Source organism: Antechinus flavipes, chromosome X (assembly GCF_016432865.1).
Source record: "Antechinus flavipes isolate AdamAnt ecotype Samford, QLD, Australia chromosome X, AdamAnt_v2, whole genome shotgun sequence".
NCBI classification, from domain to species: Eukaryota; Metazoa; Chordata; class Mammalia; order Dasyuromorphia; family Dasyuridae; genus Antechinus; species Antechinus flavipes.
In genome coordinates this window covers 28851009-28873333 of record NC_067404.1, presented here as the reverse complement: position 1 = coordinate 28873333, position 22325 = coordinate 28851009, and positions in this window count along the sequence as shown.

Below are 22325 nucleotides of genomic sequence, written 5' to 3'. Positions count from 1 at the left end.
GCTTTTTGGGATATAGACCTAGTAATGCTATTGCTGGTTCAAAGGACTTACACAACTTTATAGTCTTTTGGGCAGAGTACCAAATTGTTCTCCAGAATGAATGGACTTCATCAATTTCACCAAAAATGCTTTATTATACCTATTTTCCCCACACCTCCTCCAAGATTTATTTTTTCCCTTTTCTAGCCAATTAGCCAACTGATATAAGGAGGTTCTTCAGAGTTATTTTAATTTTCCTAATCAATAGCAATTTAGAGCATTTTTTCTATGATTATTAAGAGCTTTGTTTCTTCTTTGAAAACTTCTTGTTTATATCCTTTGACTATGTATTAATTGGGGAATGGCTTTTTTAAAAAATAAATTTGGCTCAGTAAACTTTGAGAAATGAGGCCTTTATGTAAAATTATTCTCCCCCCTTTCTTTCTTTCTAATTCTGATTGCATTCAAAGGCCTATAAAATAATATATATTCTTTGACCTAGAAATATCACTAATAGGTTTATATCCCAAAGAAACAAAAGACAAAAAGGAAAGACTCTGGGTGTACAAAAAATGGCTGAACAAGTTGTGATATGTGATTGTTTTGGAATATTATTGTACTATGAAAAATAATGAGCAAGATGATTTCAGAAAAATTTGAAAAGACTTACATGAGCTGATGCAAAATGAAATAAACAGAACCAGAAGAAAATTACACAGTAACAGCATTACTGTATGCTGACCAACTATATGTACTGACTTAGCTAGTCTTACCAATACAATGATCTAAGTAAGACAATTACAAAGGACTTTTGATGAAAAATACTATCCATCGCTAGAAAAAGAACTGATGGAGTTTGAATGCTAATTAAAGCATAGCTTTTTTTTAAATTTTATTTTCTTTCTTCCTTATTTTTTCATCCCTTCCTCCCTCCCCCCCTTTCTCTGCCTCTTTCCTATCCTTCTTCCTTCTTTTTGATCTGTGTTTTCTTTCACAACATGACTAACATAAAAATATGTTTTGCATGATTGTACATGTATAGCCTAAATCAAATTGTTTGTCATCTCAATGAGGGGAAAAGAAAGGGGAAGAGGAAGAGAATTTGGATCTTAATTTTTTTAAAGAGTATTAAAAACATTTTATAATTGGGGAAAAATATTAAATAAGTATTTTTTTAAATTTGGTGGTATTGTTTTTGTTTGTGCAAAACCTTTTTACATCATGCAATCAGTATTATCTCTTTTTCCTTCTTGTGATCCCCTCTATCTTTGGTTATAAACTATTCCTTTATCAATAGATCTGACATATATTTTTCCATGTTCATGTAATTTACTAATGATATCACCCTTTATTTCTATATCGTTTGTTCATTTTCACCTTATTTGGGTATATGGTGTGAGATGCTGTTTCTAACAACCTGTTTTCTAATTTTCTCAGAAATTTTTTGTCAAATTGTTAATTTTTGCCCCAAAGGTAAACAATAAAACACTAGATTACCATGGTCACTTTAGGACATTGTTAAACTAATCTGTTCCACTGATCCACAACTCTATTTCTTAGCTAGTATCAGATTATTTTGATCATTATCACTATGCAATATAATTTTAAATGAACAACTTTATTTCACATTTTTCATTGATTCTTTGATATTTTTAAACTTTTGTTATTATCATTTCTAGCTCTATAAAATACTATTTTGACTGGTATGACACTGAAAAATTAAATTTATGTAAAGATGTCTTTTTTATTGCATTGGCTGAGATGATGAATAAACTATTAACATTTCTCCAATTGTTTTGATCTGTTTCTATTTGTGTGAAAAGTGTTTTATAGTTAAATTGATAGAGTCCCTGGGTTTGTCTTGGCAGTTATATTCTCAAGTTTTTTATTTTAAATATTATAGAAGTTCTTTTTAAATCTCTTGCTGCTAGGTTTTGTTTATAATGTTTAGAAATACTGATTATTTATATTTTATATCCCACAACTATTTACATTGCTCATTGTTTCAATTAAGTTTTTTAGTCAATTTTCTAGGTTTCTCTCAATATCCCATCATAGAGTGATAGTTGTATTTCTCCATTCACTGCTTTTAATTCCTTCAATTTCCTTTTATTTGGGTCTTCTGGCTATAGCTACCATTTTTAATGCATTACTAAATAATAGGAGTGATAATGGACATCTGTGCTTCACCTCTGATTCTTTTTGGAAAGGCTTCTAGCTTATATCCACCATAGATAGTCATTTTAGATAGAAACTTAACATCCTAAGAAGGACTACTGTGCTTTCTAGTGTTTTTGAATAATTATGTGTCATATTTTGTCAAAATCTTTTTCTTCATCTATTTACATAATCATATGATTTTTGTTTTTCTTATTGATGTAGTCACTTATTAGGATGGTTCTTCTAATACTGAATTAGCCTTTAACTCCAGGTATGAATCTCACCTGGTTATAAAGTATGACCTATATGATCTATTACTGTGATCTTCTTGCTAGTAATTTATTGCATTAATATTCATTAGGAAAATTAGCCTATTGTTTTTGTTTTCTGTTTTTGCTCTCGTTGGTATAAGTATCAAAATCATAGTTGTGTCATAAAAGGAATTTGGTGGGACTTCTTTTTCTCTATCTAAAAAATAAATGTATATAGTATTGAGATTAATTGCTTTCTAAGTACATAGGGAATTCACTTATACATCCATGTAGTCCCAGAGATATTTTTCTTAGGCATGTTCAATTTTTTTAACCTCAGATAGGACTATTTAAGTATCCTATTTTCTCTTTTAATAATCTCAGTAACTTATTTTTTTAAAATATATGTCCACTTCTCTTAGATTTTTAGTTTTACTGGTACACAATTGGAATTTTTAAAAATAATTTCTTTAATTTCAACTTCATTGGTGCTATATTCAGCCTTTTTAATTTTGATACTGGTGATAGGCTTTCCTTCTTTCTGTTTTAAAAATCAAATTAATTGATAGTTTATTTTCCCCCTAAAGCTAACTCCTAGTTTTACTTAATTTTAAAAACTTTTAATTTTATTAATCTTTCTTGATTATGAAGATTTTGATTTTAATGTTTAGTTATAATTCTTCTTAGTTGCATGCCCAATTCATTGATCTATTCTCCCTCTTTTATTGATATATCTGTTTAGAGAAATAAATTTTCCCTTAAGTAATGCTTTGGCTTCATCCAACAAATGTTGTTGTTGTCTCATTGTTGTCATTATCTTTAATGAAATTATTGATTATTTCTGTGATTTGTTCTTTCATCCACTCATTCTGTAGAATTAGGTTATTGAGTTTCCAAGTCATGTTTAATCCATGCATCTACAGACCTTTATTGAATATAATTTTATTGCATTATGAGCTAAAGAAGACGTATTTAATATTTTTATTTTGCATTCGTGTGTGAGAATTTTATGTTCTAACACATGGTCAATTTTTATGAAAGTGACATGTACACCTGAAAAAAAAGTCATGTGCATTTCCATTATCATAATCAACCCCCTATATCTATCATATTTAACTTTCTAAAATTCTATGCATCTCTTTAATGTATTTCTTATTTATTGTATCATTAATTATCTAGTTGTATGAGAGAGAAGTTGAATGTCCCCACTAGAATAATTTTACTATTACCTCCTGTATAACTGAATGCTATGCAGTTTTGTACCTATATATTTAGTAATTATATAACTTCATTGTCTGTGGTGTCTTTTAGTAAGATGTAGTTTTCCTGCTTATCTCTTAGGGCTATTTTTGCTTTTTCTTTGTCTGAGGTCATGATTGCTATCCTTGACTTTTATTTCAGGGAATTGCATATCTTTTTTTTTTCCCAAGTATCTTCCTTGTAAACATCATGATGTTGGATTCTGGTTTCCAGACCATTCTGCTTACATTGTATGAGTGACTTCATCCCATTCATATTCTCAATTATGATTACAAATCATACATTTTCCTTCATCCTTTTTTCCTGTTTATCCTTATTCTTTTTTTTTTTTACCATCCCTCCTCAAAAATCTGTTTTGCTTCTGATCACTTCCTACCTTAATTCGCCTTCCATTTTATCAGACCCTTCTCTTTTATTCCCTTCTTCTTCTGTAAGATAGATTTCTATACCCAATTATGTGTACATATATATACACATACACACACATATACATGTATACGTATACAAACATATCCATTTATGTATCTCCTTTCCTCTTTAAATGAATCACATGATAGTACGATTTTTCAGAAGTCTCTATTGAGTCTTGCACTGGAAAGTCAAAATTTCTATTCAGTTCTGGTCATTTCATCAGGAATAGTAGAAAGCCCTCGATTTCATTACATATCTGTTTTCCCCAGAAGGATTATATTCAGTTTTATTGGATAGGCTATTCTTGAGTCTAATACTAGTTTTCTGGAATTCTAGAATGTCATATTTTAATCCTTCCACTCCCTTAATGTGGAAGTGGCTAAATCTTATGTGATCCTGACAATGTCCACACAATAGCTGAATAGTTTCTTTCTGGCTGCTTACAACATTTTCTCCATGACCTGAGAGCTATAGAATTTGGTTATAATATTCTAGCCTCTATTGCACCATCCTGGGTCATCCCACTACCCAAAAAAGTAAGATTAAGAGAGGTAAAGTTTAGGAAATAATCATTCAAAGGTCAGAAGACATCTTTAGTTCTTTGTTCGGTTATAAGAGAAAAAAAAAAAGCATTTTAGTAAGTAGAGGCACAACCAGAGAGGGAGTATCAGTAGATGTTGAGGAGTCTGAACATTATGCCATAAAAGTTCTGGCAGAAAGAAGTTGTGAATATTAATTCTGAGAAACAGGGTATAAAGTATATGGTTTGAAAGTTATCTTCAAGTGATTGAAGGAATGTCATATCGAAGGAGATTTAGATTTGTTCTTGGTAGAAGGGAGACAAGAGGCAGATAGCAGGTCAGACAAACAGAGAGAAAAGATATAAAGACAAAGATGAACAGAAATAGGGAGGGGTTAGGGAGGGAGAGAGAGGGAGGAGGGATGGAGAAAGAGATAGAAGGAGAGGGGAGAGACAGACAGACAGAAAGAGAGACATAGAAATGAAGAGAGACATTGATTGCTACTTTGGTTCAGGATGGATCAACTGCCATCTGAGGCCTCTCTAACCCTGTTATTCTGTAATCTTTTTAAGGAATTAATATCTCCAAAGAGAGTAGTGTTGAAGAACCTATACCTTTCCCAAGCTTTTGATTTCTTTTTCTGAATGGAAGCTTTCCACATTCTAGAAACTGTCTTTTAGCATTAATGGTGGCAGTGAAGAAGCTGCCTTTTGGAACAGCACATCTGTGCTCATTCATTTAGTTACATTATATGCAGGAATCTGTCAGGGAGAAGATTTATTGGACTTTTAACCATCAGGTAAGAAAGACAGTATTGAACTTTCTATTTTGGTATCTTCTCTGAACAAGTTCAATACCATGTTATTCTTGTCAGCTTCTGAAGTTGGCAACATCTTTCGCTTGTCAGTATGGAGCCGATATTCATAATCCAAACATTTCCCTGCCTGTCAAGGGTGGGGTGGGGAGGAACAAGTCACAATTCTGATTCCCAGATAGCAAACAACATGTGAGAGTGATTATGGTTTGGGAAAAAAATTGGCCAAAGGTGGGAAGGCAGATAGTGATGAGGAATGGTTCATTAAACTGAGGCTTATGGATCAGATCCAGTATTTCATTCAGAATATTTGAGGTGGAGAGAAGCAGCGTGGAAATTCTGAAAATGAAGAGCAATGAAGACTGATCCAAGTTATGGGAAAAGTCCCAAAGGAAAAGGGTTGGAAAAGGAGATAGGGGACACATAGATTATGAAACATGGAAAATGGGGAGATTACCCCATTCTCTCCCAGGAAATGTGCAAAGAGAATGTGCGAAGTCTTATGAGCCTTTTCTTTAGTTGTGTCAACACCCTCTGGAAGAAAGAAAAATCACAGAGCCTGAAGAGACCCGAGAAGTGCTTCCTGGGGTCCCTTGTTTCCTGTCAGCTTATGTTCAAGCAACGCTGTCTACATCAAATTTTTCCTAAACTCTTTCTCCCAGGCCCCTTATCTCCTGAAAAAAAGTAAAAGACTACCAGTTCTTTTGAAAATATTTTGTCTATAAAGATCCATAAATAGGTTTCTCAGAATATGATGCAAGTTTCTTGAGCACAAGGACTGTTATAATTTTGTCTTTATAGTCTCAGTATAGAGCACATGGTTGGCACTTAATAAACTGTGCTGATAGACTGACCAACTAAACCAAACTGGGACTTAACCAGTGTCCCTGATAGTTAATCAGTCAACCTTTGTCTGACAGCTTCCTGTCTCCCAAGGCAGTCCAGTAGACAGTAGGACAGAGATCACAGAAGGAGATCTTGGACTTCTCATGGACTTCTCCATGAGGAAGGAGCCAGTCAGTCCCAATGCTCCTTTCCTCCCCTGGTTGTGCTTTAAATAGGTATATCTGTATCTGAGGTCTTGCCTGCCAAGATTGAACTAGAAATCCTGGGACCTCCCAGAATTCAAGTCTATGTCTATAAATTTGATGGAACCAAATTCTGCAACATACTCTTAATTTTCTATATTTCAAAATCACTGTGGCAGGGGAGCATCAGTGTATTTGAGATCAAGAGGCCTAGGCTTGGATGCTTCCCATGTGACCTGGAGCAAGTCTGGGATGCTTAATTCATTTCACTCTCTATGACTGCAACCTCTTATCCATTACATGGGAACAGTGTTTCCTTCATAAGGTTGCTTCAGGACTCTGAGGAGCCAAACTCTGAAGCACTTCGCCAATCAATTGCTTTTGTCTTGACTGGTATCATATGGTATTACCTATGAAGTATTCAACTGTACCTAGAATAGAGGTAGTGGATGGTGTCAAAGGCAAACCCCCCTTTCCTTCTTCTGGCCACCTTTGTTCAGTGTTAACATTTCTGGGATTTCCAATGCAGTCTTGTAACTCTCATTCTGGTTATAAGCACAAGTTGATAAATCTGGGTGTAGATGACTACTCCCCTATTTAATCCCCTATTTAAACAGCATGGACCTTGTATATATAGTTTTGTACATATGATTTCCCCTATTAGAGTGTAAGCTTCTTAAGAGCAAGGAATGCTTTTTTCTTATTTTATACCTCCAGTGCTTATTACAGTTCTGTTACGGAATAGACATTCAATAAATGTTTGTTGACTTATTAAAATGATTTAGTATAATCTTAGAGGAGAACCATAGTAGGAAACATCTAAAGGAGGGAAGACTCTGAAGCTAGAGGCATGATGACTTAAAATGATCCAGGCAAATCTGGGTTTTCTTCAGCCAGGCTGATATGAGTGATGTCTTGCTACTATTCTCTATGGCATTGCATGCTATAGGCATTTGTGTGTATATGTGAGAAGGAGAGAGGAAGGAGGGAGAAAGAAGGAGAAAGGAAGAGAGAGAGGAGGAGAGGAAAAGAGAGAGGGAGAAAGAAGAGAGAGGAGGAGAGGGAAAGAGAGAGAGAGAAGGAGGGAGAGAAAGGAGAGAGAAGGAGAGAGGAGAAGAGGGAGAGAGAGAGAGAGAAGGAGAGACAGCAGAGAAGGGGGGGAGGCAGAGAGAGGGACAAACACACACACACACACACACACACACACACACACACACACACAATGAAAATTTGAGAAGTCAGCTGGGCAGGATTTCAGAGGCTCATAGCTTTATAGCTAGAATTGAACTTAGAGGACACTGAAGGAACGCTTTAAGAAGAAGGCCATTGCCGAGGTCAATTTAAATGTATTTACAAAAATGTTTTATTACAGAAATATAAACAAAAGTATTGCTCTTTCTGAATTTCAAAGGGCAGTTGATATTGTAGATACTCAAATGCCTTGGAAAGAAAGAATACCTGAGTCCAAGGACTGCCTTTGACTTCTCCTGGCTTTGGGTTGTTAAGCAAAATATTTCACTTTTAAATATTTCCAGCCATTCTCCATAACTCCATCTTGGATGGTAATGGTAGAGGGAGGTTTTTTTTTTTATTAACCCAGAACTCTCTATATGGACCCAGTTTTTAAGGTTAGGTTCTTTTCCCAAACTGCAGAAACAATAAAGGCCACATACTTAGCCTCTGTGATGAGATTCGATGGTAATGTACAGTACAGTACTATAATTTTACTGTAGCTCTGCATCCAAAATTTCTTGTCTTTAAGCTTGCTTGTCTGTTGAGCTCCACACTTACCTCTGAAATTTCATCAGATACTTCAAAGGTGTAGACCTCTCAAATTCAATATGTCATTAATACTCCACTCATTCTTAGCTCCCTCACTAATTCTGTTTCTCCTTTAAAATTCCTATTTCTGTCTAAGGTACCACCATCTTTCCAGTCAATCAGATTTGAAACTTCAAGTTATCTTTAACTCTCCCATCCTCCAGACATAATCAGTTGCTAAGTCTTTTCAGTTCTACATCATAGCTATGGCATCTTTCTTACATGTCCCTTTGCCTCCTCTCACATAGTCATCCCTCCCCCTGCCCCAATTCAAATTCTCATTTATCCTTAACCTGGGTCAAAGCAATAGCTTCTAACTTCCAGCTTCTCTCCTCCACCTTGTACCCAACTGCCAAATTCATATCCCTTTAGCACAGGGCTCTACACAGCACTCATCCTCAAGAAGCTCAGGGTGTTCTGAATTGCCTCTAGGGAATAAAGAAAAAAACAACTCATGTTTGGCAATTAGAACCATTCACACACTCAATTTTCCAGACTGATTTACAAACATTTTCCATTCCAACCAAGCTTATTCATGACATTCTACCTAACACAATCACGACTTGGACTGGCCAGGTCTCATGCCTATAAGGCTCCCCCTCTTCACCCCACACGCTTAGAATTCCTGACTCCTTCAGAATTCCGCTCAAGCACCCATCCTATCTCTTTGACCACTCCTTCAGCTTTTATTCTCTACTTTATTTGCAATTTGTTTCTATGTGGGATATGCTAAGCACTCCCCCCCCCAAAAAAAAAATACAAGCTTCTTGAGGGTAGGAATACTTTGTGTCTCTGTTTTTCCAGTACCCAGCATAGTTCTCAGTACACAGTGGGTCATAGCTCTCCTTAATGATTGATTTAATTAGTAATATGGAAATGAAGATGCTAAATTTTTCATGAAAATCCCCCATAGAGCAGATGTTACCATACCTAGAACACTAGAAGGGCAAGCTTCAACATATGGGACCCATCATGGAAAAAGAACATACGTCCACTAGGACCAACCTACCTCATTCCCACGTGAATATTAAGTTTCCTTTATGTGCAAGACTCTGTCCTGTCCTCCAAGGTGAGGAAACAAAGATAAAACATAAATCCGGAAGCTGACTGTGTAGAGTTGCTGTTGTTATGATTGTTGTGAGTGTTATCATTTTGGTACCCAAGAGATACTTGGATAAAAGAACTGAAAATTATGAAATCAGAAATATTTCAAATTATTTTGCACTTGATGATCCTTTTGATCCCTTACAAGGATACAGTTGTTTATGGTTTATTATGCTTTTCCTTTTCATAAGCTTTCTCATTTGCTTTGCACAATGGTCCCATATGGAAACTTAGCTGAAGGTATCATTCCCTATTTTAAAAATCTTTCACGGCTTTCACAAATGTTTTCCCCCAACAGGAAGCTGTCCCTGATAACTCCAAAAAGAAATTTAGGGTTCTAAGTAACTTATAAAAAGCTACTGGTTGATATTTGAAAAATACTAAAGAGCCAAACACCAACCATTTCCCTCCCCAGAGGCACCAGCTTGTATCCCAAATATACACTCACCTGCCACAAACCTTCTGGTATCAACTCCCATGTGCTATTTTCCTTCTTCTTTGTTCACCTAGCCTGGGTGTCTTTAAGGAGCAAATGGAGTGTTCTCAGAGAGCGGGGTCAGTGTGCTCTTAAGAGAGGCTCTGAAAACTCTCCTATCTGAAAAATAACAAACAAAAAAAAACCAAGAGTAATGACTAACTGTGCTTAGCCTTAAGCAGTTGGCTTATATGACCAATGGGTTGGCACCTGCTTTGGGGCAATAATGAGAAATGTGGGAGAGGAACATCTGGAGATGAAAAGCTCTGACCCTGTGAAGAAAAAGAATCTAGTTGAATTGGAAAGATAATATATATTTTGCCTGATCACAAACAGAAGGTGAATTTTCTATAGACATGCTTCCTTTGTTTCCCCATACTGGACACTATTGGCCTTTGGTAGGATGGGCTTCTTCTTCTGCTAACACGAGCTTCTTTCTAGACTACTGAGGGAACCCAACCAAATGGACATATGGAATCATGGCAGCATAATATATCAGACATAAAGGAGAGGAAATACAACAAAATGGCAAAGAGGGATTTTACAAGATAGAATGCTAGAATTATAATTGATCTTTGGATATAGAATGTAAAATCAAGGAGGGATCTTAGAATAGATCATGTCAGAGCTGAAAGAAGCCTCAAAACAGGGAATATCAAACTAGTCCCATTCCCTCAATTTACAAATATTTCCATTGAAATTTAGAAAGGTTAAGTGAGACCTTGTCCAAGGTTTCCCAGTGAGTAGAATCCAGAGCCCTAACTGCCTTCCTTCTTCTTTTTCTAATATTATATACTTCCAAATAAATCTTCAATATGAATGAAGAATTTACACAATTTATAGGCAAATGCTCCATGATCAATTGGCCTTCCAGATAAATAGCTAGCTTCCATCTTTGGGTAAAGGCTGGAAGAAAAGTTGTCCTAAGGACACACAGACATCTGCTAGAGGAGGGACTCAAAGAGGAGTGAGGGGAAAACCACTGGTCACCACTTGGAATGAAGGCAGAAGAAGTTCTAACCAATTATTTTTCCATCATCTTTGTATAAATTCTATTGCTGGATATGATAGCATGGGATGTAAGAGTACTTGATTCATTCATCAACATTTCATTCAGTCACTGCTGCTTTCCACCATCAAAAACTCTAAGTTCAAAACTCAGTCCTCAATTACCTTTACTACTCTGTCACACCTTTTTATGGGACATGGGTCAAATCTCTTCCATTTTGTGGCCTCAATTTCTACCTCTTTAATTCAGTGTACTTTAGGATTGGAGATCCAGGGCCCCAAAGATGACTTCATCGTTTATGAAGCACCCACTACTATCTTATAGATTTCAGCTAATAAGAAGATTGTGATGGGGGAAGCCCAAAACTGCTCTGACCTGGGTGGGGAGGGGGACCATGAGGTAAAGGCTTGAGAAACTACTTGAAGGGGAGAAATTCTCCTAGAACTCTTGCCTCTGTGAAAGACCTGCCCCAGGGAATCAAGATAAAGTTGATTCGTTCTGTTACCTTAGTGGGACTACTTGAGTCCAGGACCACTCCCTACTTAGTTTAAATTTAGGTTGTCTCATTTAGCTGGAGATCTACATTTTTATTGACCCCTATTGAGCTGAAAATTGGCTCAAGTCCTCTCCCAATAAGTGGTCTCATCTAGGCCTGGGGGCAGTGACAGCATTGAGGGAATTTTATTCCCTTGAAACTTGTGTCTCAGATTTCCTTATAAACATCACGATTTTAAACTCATTTCTTTGCAGAGGACCTAAAAAGCAGGAATCATGCCATGCCAAGGGACCTCTCCTTGGCATAGTTGCCTGCAGGGACCCCCTTCCCACTTTGAAGACATTCTCCTTTCAGCGTTAACCACTCTTTATCTCTCTCATCTACTTCTCTGTCAGGACCTGGCAGAGACCTAAAGCAGGATCATGCCTTGTGAAGGAACTCCTCTCTCTCCTTGGCATAGCTGCCTGCCAGGACCCTGCCCACTGAGAAGAGACCCCCTCTTCTCAATATTAACACACCCCTGTTTATCTCCAACAGGATTTCTCTACACCCGTTGTTTCTCTCTCTGCCAGGATTTTGTCACTCAAATGTCAGCCTCCTAGCAAAAGCTGAATTCTCAGTGCCAATAAACTTCTTTTAGCCAGTCTAACTTTTTGGGTTCATAAATCCTTTTATGAAGGACCTGTGCCAATTAGAAGTTCCCACAACTCTCTGCCTTCCTCCAAACCTCATCAATTGGATCTAAACTGTTAGTGGTCTACGTGATGGAACCTTCCTAGGCCTTCCTTGAAACTTGAGGGTTTAGCAGCACCCTAATTCAGCTCCCTATTTTCATCACTAAAGATATCAATATATAATTGGACAAATTGTAAATTAGACCTATACCTGTTGTGCCACAGTTCTTTTTTAATCTCCTCACCTAATTTCTTCAATTGTCCTATTTAGTTACTCTGCCTCAGATTATAACCTTTCCCTCTTAATGTCTGATGAGACAAAGGTTTTATATCTTTAAGCTATAATCATTCCTTCTTAATGTTTGACAGGATAAAGGTCTACCCATTTTAGACATCATTAGAATATCAGTAACCCCTCCAGTACTTCCCTCCATTGTGTCATCCTAGGTACCTCCCCCCATTAAGTTATCCCTATCCAGGTACCTCCACCATTATGTGATTGTTCTTGTTATCCTTTAAAAATCTTGCTGTCCCGATACTCAGGGCTGGATTCTTTGAGAAGATAGTCTACTTCAGCCCTGGGACCAACCATGGATCCATTTGATCCCAGTATATCTCTCCATTTAATAAACTATCGATTGGTCTCTAATCTCTGTCTTGCTCAATTTCTCCAGCTTTACATACCCAATGAATTCTAGAGTTAAAAAGTTTTTTGTTTAAAACAAAACAAAACAAACAAACAAACCAAAAAAAAAAAAACTTGGTCCACTAATTTTATCTTATCTTACAGATGAAGAAACTGAAGACCAGAGAGGAAAAGTGATTTAGCAGAATCATAGAATTGGAGCATTAGAGGATTCCCTGGGAGATCACCTAGTTCAGTAGCCTGAGAGCATTGAAAAGTAGTGAGATGTGTTCCAGAACAGAATGAATTTCTGGAAGAGATAAAATTCAAAGGAAGGTTTCTCAAGTCCCATATTCTTTTGGCCATAACAATCAAGACTTTCCCCCTTTCTCCCTTTAGCTCTCACATCGACTTTAGATTATAACTACTATTTTCTAATTCTATAACTTTGAGGTGGCCCCTTCCTCCTCTTTGAATCTCACATTTTCTTCTCTCTCCTTATAGAACAAAGTGTCTTTGAACTTGGATGATCTCAAAGACCCCTTCTAGCTCTGAATCCTGCTATTCTTTACTAGGTGTGGAATTTTCTTCAACATATCAGCCTCCAGGGGGCAGAAAGTTCTTGTTTTCCTTCCAAAACAAATTGTATCCTTTCTCTTTTCTTCCTTATCCCCTTGATGTAATTTTCCTTGGAGTAGAAGCTACTTGATTCAAAAGAAGCCACTAAATATTTCAAGGATGATGGACCTATCCTTCTCATAAAGGGCCATTCATAATAGAGGAGGCAGGAATTTTGTTGCCCTAGGTCATCAACTTAAAGATATTTCATTTTAAACGTGCTTGTAGACTATTCTGCTAGAAGCATTCAAGCAAATATATTTCCCCTGGTCTTTCCCCATTTCCTCATTCAAAACATTTCAATTTTATCAGTATTCCTCTACCCAAAGAGTCAATTTCAATATCAAGGAATTCACACTTGACTCTTTAAATGGGACAAAGCATCAGTAACTCAGGCAGTGGCCTCCTCTTTGTTTCTCTCTCAGGCCCCTTAGAGATAATGAAAGGCTTCATTAGCATCTGTGTGTGTGTGTGTGTGTGTGTGTGTGTGTGTGTGTGTGTGTGTGTGTATGTATTTTATTTTGCTGAGCTCCTCAAGCAGCACACTGTATTAATTTCTTTGGCAGCCAATGCTATGTATGTTGTCAACAATCAGCTTACAGATATTGGGAATCGCTTATAGAGTAAGTAAAATGTATATTTCTCACTCTTGAGGGGGAAAAAAAGAATCAATATCACATATGTACTGACTCTGACCAGGAGACAGGAAGAACAAGAGCCAGGTGATTTATATGCTAGGTTGGGAAATTCAGAATACATTAGTAGAATAAGATATGCGTTCTTGATGGTCATATTTGTTATATAAGTCTCCAGTGTCAGCTGGTACAATATAGTTCTTACTTAGCTGAGCAGATTTAAAAGGAATAGATCTGGCTTCAAACCTGAGCTCCGCTTCCTAAAAGTGATGAGGCTTTCATTGTCTTCCCGTTCCTTCAGTTCCTACCATACTGGCATAGTTTCTGTTCCCTGCTCAGCATTCCATTTTTTGGCTCCACATCTTTGCATATGTTTTGCATCTTTGCATTGTTCTCCATGTCTGAAATGCAGTACTGTCATGAATGTTACGGAATATTATTGTTCTGTAAGAAATGATGAGCAGGATGAATACAGAGAGGCTTGGAGAGATTCATATGAACTGATGCTAAGTAAAATGAGCAGAACCAGGAGATCATTATACACTTCAACAACGATACTGTATGAGGATGTATTCTGATAGGAGTGTATTTCTTTGACAAAGAAACCTAACTGAGTTTCAATTGATAAATGATGGACAGAAGCAGCTATACCCAAAGAAAGAACACTGGGAAACGAATGTGGACTATTTGCATTTTTGTTTTTCTTCCCGGGTTATTTTTACCTTCTGAATCCAATTCTCCCTGTGCAACAGGAGAACTGTTTGGTTCTGCAAACATTTATTGTATCTAGGATATACTGCAACATATCTAACATATATAGGACTGCTTGCCATCTAGGGGAGGGAGGAGAGGAAGGGGGGGGGAAATCGGAACAGAAGCGAGTGCAAGGGATAATGTTATAAAAAAATTACTTTGGCATGGATTCTGTCAATATAAAGTTATTATTAAATAAAATAAAATAAAGTATTTTTTAAAAATGCAGTACTGTCAAACTGCTTAGAGAACAGGAAGAATGAGATCCCCATCATTGGAAGGTTTTAAAAAGAAATTGACAATGTATTGGGGAGTTAAAGGGAATGCTTGTTCAGGGATATCCTGAACATTAGCTCTGAGGTCCTTTCCAGTGCTAAGATTCCATCATATTGATATAGGATTTGGCTAACGTGTGGTACATTCAAAAGTATTGTAAAACTTTTTTTTTCTCATTATTCATCAACCATGTTAATTAATTACTCACAGTAACAATAATTTTGATTCTAAGGGACCACAGAGATTATTTATTCTAACTCAGACAACGAATCCCACCTTCCACATAGATGCTTTCCCTTGCAAACTGATAGAAATCTCATTATTTTAAGGTTATACACATGCAATCAATATTTAATATGAGTCATGTTGGGGAAAGATTTTAGAACAAAATGGAAAAAACCATGAGAAAACAACAATAGAAACGGCAACAGAAGTGAAAATAATATGCTTTGATTCACATTAAGTTTCCATGTTTCTCCTCCTAGATATGAATGGTATTTTCCATTCAAAATCTATTGGAATTGTCTTGAATCTATGCATAGCCGGGAAGAGCTAAGTTTATTATAGTTGATCATAACACAATCTCTCGGTTACAGTTATAGTGTTTTCCTGATTTCCTGGTTCTATTTCTCACTTAACTCAGCATCATTTCATGCAAGTCTTTCCCCCCTCTCTGAAATCATCCTGCTTATCATTTCTTAGAAAACAATAATATTCAATTAAATTTATATAACATAACTTATTCAGCCCTTCCCCAACTGATGGGCATTCACTTGATTTCTAGTTTCTTGTCACTACAAAAAGGACTGCTAGAAACATTTTTGCATCCTTCCCCCCTTTTAATGATCTCTTTGGGATGCAAACCCAGTAAAGACACTGATGGATCAAAGAGTATGCACAGTTTGGTAGACTTTTAGGCATAGTTCCAAATTGCTTTACAGAGTGGCTGTATCAATTCACAATTCTACCAACAACATATTAGTGTCCTAGCAAAATTCAGCAGCAAGAGATAGAAAGAGAAATTCCATTTAAAATAATTGTAGATAATATAAACAATTTGGATAATTATCTGCCAAGACAAAGCCAGGAACAAAATCAATGCAGCCAAATTAGGAAAGAAGCAGAAAGCTGGGGAAAATGTTTTATATCCATTGTTTCTGATAAAGATCTTATTTCTAAACTATATAGAGAACTGACTCAAATTTGTAAGAATACAAGCCATTCTCCAATTGATAAATGGTCAAAGGATATGAACAGACAATTTTTAGACAATGAAATTAAAGCCATTCTAGTAATATGGAAATTTTTCTCTATTTCTTGATGCTGGACTTTGTTCATAATAGAAATGATAATGATTTAGGTAAATTTATGTTGTGTCCTGCAACTTTTCTAAAGTTGTTAATCATTTCTAATTGTTTTTACTTGATTCTCTGGGATTCTCTAAATATCCCATAGCAGCCTCAATTTCTTCATCTGTGAAATGGAGAGATGTAGACCATATGATTTCACAATAATTCAAGAAATCATAACACCATAGTAGTAAAAACAAAGTAATGTAGGGGGGGAGGGTGGTGGTGGTGGTGCAACTAATTATGAGAAAACAAGGATAAATGTCCAGGTTCTAAAATATTTTAAGAAAATCAGATTATGATCATATGAAAAGAGTAATGAATTCTGAATAGGATGCTCTAGGTGACCAAAGCTCTGCCATTTTCTGAAATCTTGATCAAATCACAAACTTAAAGAATCACAGCATTTCAGAGTTGCACAAGACCTCCGAGATGTCACACTGAAAAAGACGATCTCATTTCCACAGAGAATACCAGTTTTTGCTTATTTTGCCTTTAGTCACACATACCCCATTTCACTGGGAACATAGTAACATTTGAGGTTGTACATTCTACTTTGGGACAGAAAAAATTATAATAATATCTCTACTTTTCATTAAATCTTTTTTTCCCCACATTCACTCACTCTTCCTAGTTCTATCCTCCGGGAAAAAACAGAACAAGTGTAATTAAATTTTCACATAATCACTGTTTAAAAGTACATGAAGAAAGCTATTTCTCCTCTCTAGTCTTCCCCTCTTCAGAATTTCTGCATTTTGTTATGGCAAGTTACATAATTTCTAACATTTGCTTTTATAATGTAAAATATTTATGGGTTCTTTCTTCCTTAAATGGTAGGGACTAAAGTCCTTCTTCATTCTGTTTGTCCTCTGGATCAAATATCAGCCTCTTTTTTCTCCTTTGGAAAAGGAATACAGTTGGATATCATGGCCTGGAGTTATGAGCATTCAGTGATCCCATAAGATGTATTGTGCTCTCCCATTCTATTGTGAACATAAACACACTCATGATGTCTAAGTGATTCAAGCTGAAAAAAAAAAACCTGAGAAAACAGTGCAAATGTTTTCTACATATTGCCTTCCTAGTTGCTGAGCCAAATAAAAGAAAGAAAAAAAAAACAATCATAATTTTCAATTCTGCTGAAATGTCAGTCACCATGAGTGAGTTGGTGTTTCAGTTTATTTTCACAAGCATCCCACAGATAAATATTTTCTTATCATGCCCACTTCAGTAAGCTCCATATTTTGGCAATTTTCCTCTTCCTCCTATGTCTCGTCCACCGAGACCTCGTTACTCGTGTGGGCTTCGAGGGGGGATCCAGCCTGAGGAGAAATGGGCGAGAAAGAGGAGGGAGACGAGGCTGATTGTTGCCAAGGTCTCAGTTTATTGCTCTCAGGATACAACTTATATAGGAAAAAGCATGGGAAAGAGAAGTAGGGTGATCTGGGAAAGGAACATAGGCTATAGCTGGTCCAGTGAGCAGGAACATAGTGTGGTGACAACTCAAGATTGATTCTCAAGACCGTTTTGCCCGGTTGCAGTTCTCAGGATTGTTTGACCACCTGCTCGATTCTGTTGCAGCAAGGGGTGGGGAAAAGGCACCTGGGCTAGGGCCATGAGAAAGGCACCTGGGCGGGGGCCTTCGGCTTCCAACACTCCTAACCACAATGAGCAAGGCTCAAAATGAGGACAAAGCCAAATCATCATCTAAGTTAGAGATTTGGTCTGAATTGACTGATGAAGAATCCTTTGTCATTACATATATTCTTATAAATTTGGCACAGTTCTTTATAATGAGGCCTTCCCTTTTAATCTTGCTTGTGTTTGGTTCTGTTTATGCAAAAACTTTTAAATTTAATGTAATCAAAGTTGTCCATTTTGCATTTCATAATGTTCTCTAGTTCTTCTCTGGTCTTAAATTCCTGCATTCTCCAAAGATCTGATAGTTAACTAATTTGCTTATGTTATCACTCTTTACACCAAAATCATGTACCTATTTTGACCTTATGGGTTGCAAGATGTAGGTCTATGTCAAGTTTCTGACATCTTATTTTTCAGTTTTCCTATACATTTTTTTTTGAAATAGTTTGTTCTTATTCCAGAAGCTTGGAATTTGGGGGGATTATCAAATACTAGATTACTATAGTCATTAATTATTGTCACATGTATATCTGACCTATTCTACTGATCCATTACTCTATTTCTTAGCCATCCTGTGTCAATATTGTTGGGATCAAAGTAGAAAAGATAGAAGGAAGGTCAGGTCAGCAAGTGCTGACAAAGATTGAGGTTCAGCACAGCACGTTCTACCTTCATGAGTTACAAAATCTCTAACGTTTGTTTTCAAAATCTGAATTTATCAATAATAAATCTATGTTCCTTAAAGGTAAACTATTTCTAGTTTGAGGGAATGACAACTTGTTCCTCAATTGCAATCATAAATTCTTGTGGTTCTGTTTAGCAAACTTACAACTTACTGCCATCTACATACATCAAATGACTGATAAAATATTTTGGCAAAAGCTTCCTTTAAACTTAGAAAAAATAATCAGTTGTATTTAGGAAAGGCAATAATGTACTTAAGGTTAAGCAGAGACATAATGCACTTAAATTGTCCCACTGAAAAATAACACATTTTATTTTTTTTTAATTCTTGACATTAATGTATTAGTAAATATTAGCAACAGTATTTTTCCCCATGTGGATATCAAATAATCTCCGGTTACCACTACACTAGTCTATTTTGTATATTTTCACTAGGAAAAGAAGAGACATCAGTGTGGAACTTAGCCAAAATTTTTATGATGTTAAATATTTTCAGAAGGCCCATTCAATAATTGCTCAATTAATTGTAGGATGTTTTTGACACCCTGGACTTTTTTTTTTTAAAGCACACACTTTTCTTTTTTAGTCAATATAGTATTTTCTTGTATTTATAGATGTTTTGAGTTGATGCAATTTGTAAATTTTTATATAATTTCCAAAATACATAATCGGCCTATATTTAGGGAAGAAGTAAGTAGTATTTTCCAACTTTGTTAGTAATATAAAATGAATTGTATTATGTGAAAAATGATTAATGAATGATTTCACTCTTTTGTCTGAGATGAGGCAGGCAAAGTGCTTTGCTGGTAACTTGAGTCATGTTCTATTGGTCCCTTGCTTGAGCCAATAATTCTGGATCTTTTCTGAACCTGCTAAATCCCAGACTTATAGATAAGCTGGAGTTTCATTCATTTCCTATGATGTAACTATGCTGTCATTCATAATATTAATAGTTTTCATGGTTTGGAAGCTTTATTGTTTTCCATTTGATTATGTTTATTAACATTAACTCATTCTTCTTTAATTTTGATGGCATTCAGATAGAAACTATCCTCAGACTAGTTGATGTCCTGACATTATTCATTTATTTTCAATATTATCCAGATAATTATGTAACTGTATAAAATAACTATGTGAAATATACTAATTGTGACTTTTTTTTTTGGCTGAGGCAATTGGTCAAACTGGGTGACTTGCCCAGGGTCACACAGCTCGAAAATGTTAAGTGTCTGAGGTCAGATTTGAACTTAGGTCCTCCTGACTTCAGGGCTGGTGCTCCATCCACTGCATCACCTAGCTGCCCCCATTGTGACTTATTTTTCTAATCTCTCTTTTGTGGTGGTCAGATAGAAATTTCTCTAGAAGGAGTAATTATTATATTATTCTTGTATATTTGATGTACAGCAGAGTACTGCACGAGTTAATAAAAAAATAATAAAAAAGCTGTTTTATATATATATATATACACACACACACATACATGCATACATACATACATACATGTACATATACACACACAGACATTGCTGTTACTAAATCTGCTTTCAGATAATCCAAATTTGGATTAAGTAACATATCTAGTTCATGAGTTCATGATATCAGATCTGTGGAGAAGTGTCCTACAATGCAGACATTTGATAAATATGGAGTAGGGCCACGAGGATAGAAGGGGCTGTGATATGGTAATAGGAAAAAAGTATCCATCTTTGAAGGAGACATAACAACCTCTGCATACTGACAACAGGAAGGAATATGCCATTTCCACAGTTTCCAAATGGAATAGCATTCTGAGTATCTGTCTTTATTGGTCTCAGTTTTCTCACTTTGAAAATGAGGGAATTGAACTAGCTTTTCTCTAAAGTCCTTTTCAATTCTAAAGTTCTGGGATCCTATGATTTATGGTCAGATAAGATTTTTATTACTTTTGGCCAAAGGCTATTGCAAGACTTAGAGAGAAAGAAGAACTCCACTGTGATCTTTAAAGTAAGTTATAAAGATGAAAGCAGAACAAAGTTTGTATGAGTTTTTAAGAATAAAAAAGAAGTAACACTTCAAGGTATCAACAGACTCATTTGCCCTCTAGGCTGGCTTTTCTCTCCAATATTACATCAATTATGGCCATTCTCCAAGACAAAATTCGTGACCTTCTTCTTTTCTCTCTCTTTCCAGTCTCAGCCTTTATCTCATTCTCACCCATATCAGAGAAAAATAAAGTTCTTTTGGATATGACAATACACGTAAGCTTATACAATATAAATCTGATATAAATTGGCAAGATAAGATAATTGAAGCCCTGAGAGGTACAGGAATTTTTCTAAGTTTGATAGCTACTACATTGAATAGTTCTGATTCAAATATAATCTTCTAACTCCAAACCCAAGGCTTATTGCATTACACACACAGAAATGTTAAAAACAAGTATATTTATCCATTCCTCTGTATTTAAATGAGTAAAGCAGAGCCATTTTGTAGGCAAAGTTGAATAGTGGATCTACATGAATTTGGGGTGTTGGGGGTGAGCAATTCCATGGCATAGCCTTTATTAGACAACTAGAACTTAGTTTCTATGGAGGTTGGCTGAAGGAACCAGGGTTTTTGTACTTGGAGAAGAGAAGATATAAAAGACATCTAAAATCTTTCTTCAAGTATTTGAATGAAATTTCACACTCAAGAGAGCTTAAGCTTGTTTTGCTTTACCCTAGAGAACAGAACTAGGAATAATGTGCCAAAATTGCAAAAAGACAAAGGTCAGCTTGATAAAAAAGAAAATATTCTTTAACACTTCGAGTTATCCAAAAGTAGAAAAGGCTGCCTCATAAGGTAGTAAGTTTTTGATTACTGAAGATCTTCAAGAGAAGTCTAAATGACTATTTCTCAGGGATCTAGCAGATGTTATTCCAATCCAAGTAAAGGTTAGACAAAGTAATTTCTAATTCTGTGAATTCTCTGTATTTTCAATCTACCTCATTCAGCTGGTAGCTTCTCTCTCAGATTCTGTCTCCCTCAGATTCATTACTATCACCAAAGTACAAAAAGTTCCTGGCTTAGTAAAGTTTGGATTGTTCTGTAAGTGATCTACTTATCTTTTGGTAGCACCGGTTATTTCTATGCCCCTATAGGCCTTAGAAGACCACACAAGTGCTGTGACTGTGACATTGCCTCTACTGAGCATTCTCTTAGAATGTGAAATCTAAAATAGCCAGCTGATTTCTGAGAAGTGGACATTCTATTATGCAGGTTAAGCCTGAGTTCATTCTGTTGGGGGACAAAGGGTCATACTACAATTGACTGAGTGTGTCTGCTCTTGATTGACTGGGGGAAATGAGTGGGCTTACCTTGAAACTGTGTGTGCAGAGATTACATCTGATGAAAAAACAACCCTGGAGAGATTGCAGTATTTTGAGAAAGAAAAAATAAAGGGGGGAGCGGGAGGTGGGAGAGGAGTTGAAGAGGGAGATCATACAGCCCAAGGAGGAAAATAAAACAGTAGGCTCTGGAGAAGCCATGATCCTCAGGCATGAATGATTTCAATGAACACCAGGAACTCAACTTAAGAATGAGAAGTGGGTGAAATTCTTAGATACTGCCTGTGATAAGAAGGACACAGAAAGACAGAAAGAACAAACAGACTTGTCACACGTCTATTACAAAAGAAAAAAGGTCGGATATACTTTACTCTTCTCCTTCTAGTGTCATTTTCATTTTTATTCAAGTGGGCAGGCAGGAAAATATTTTTAAAAT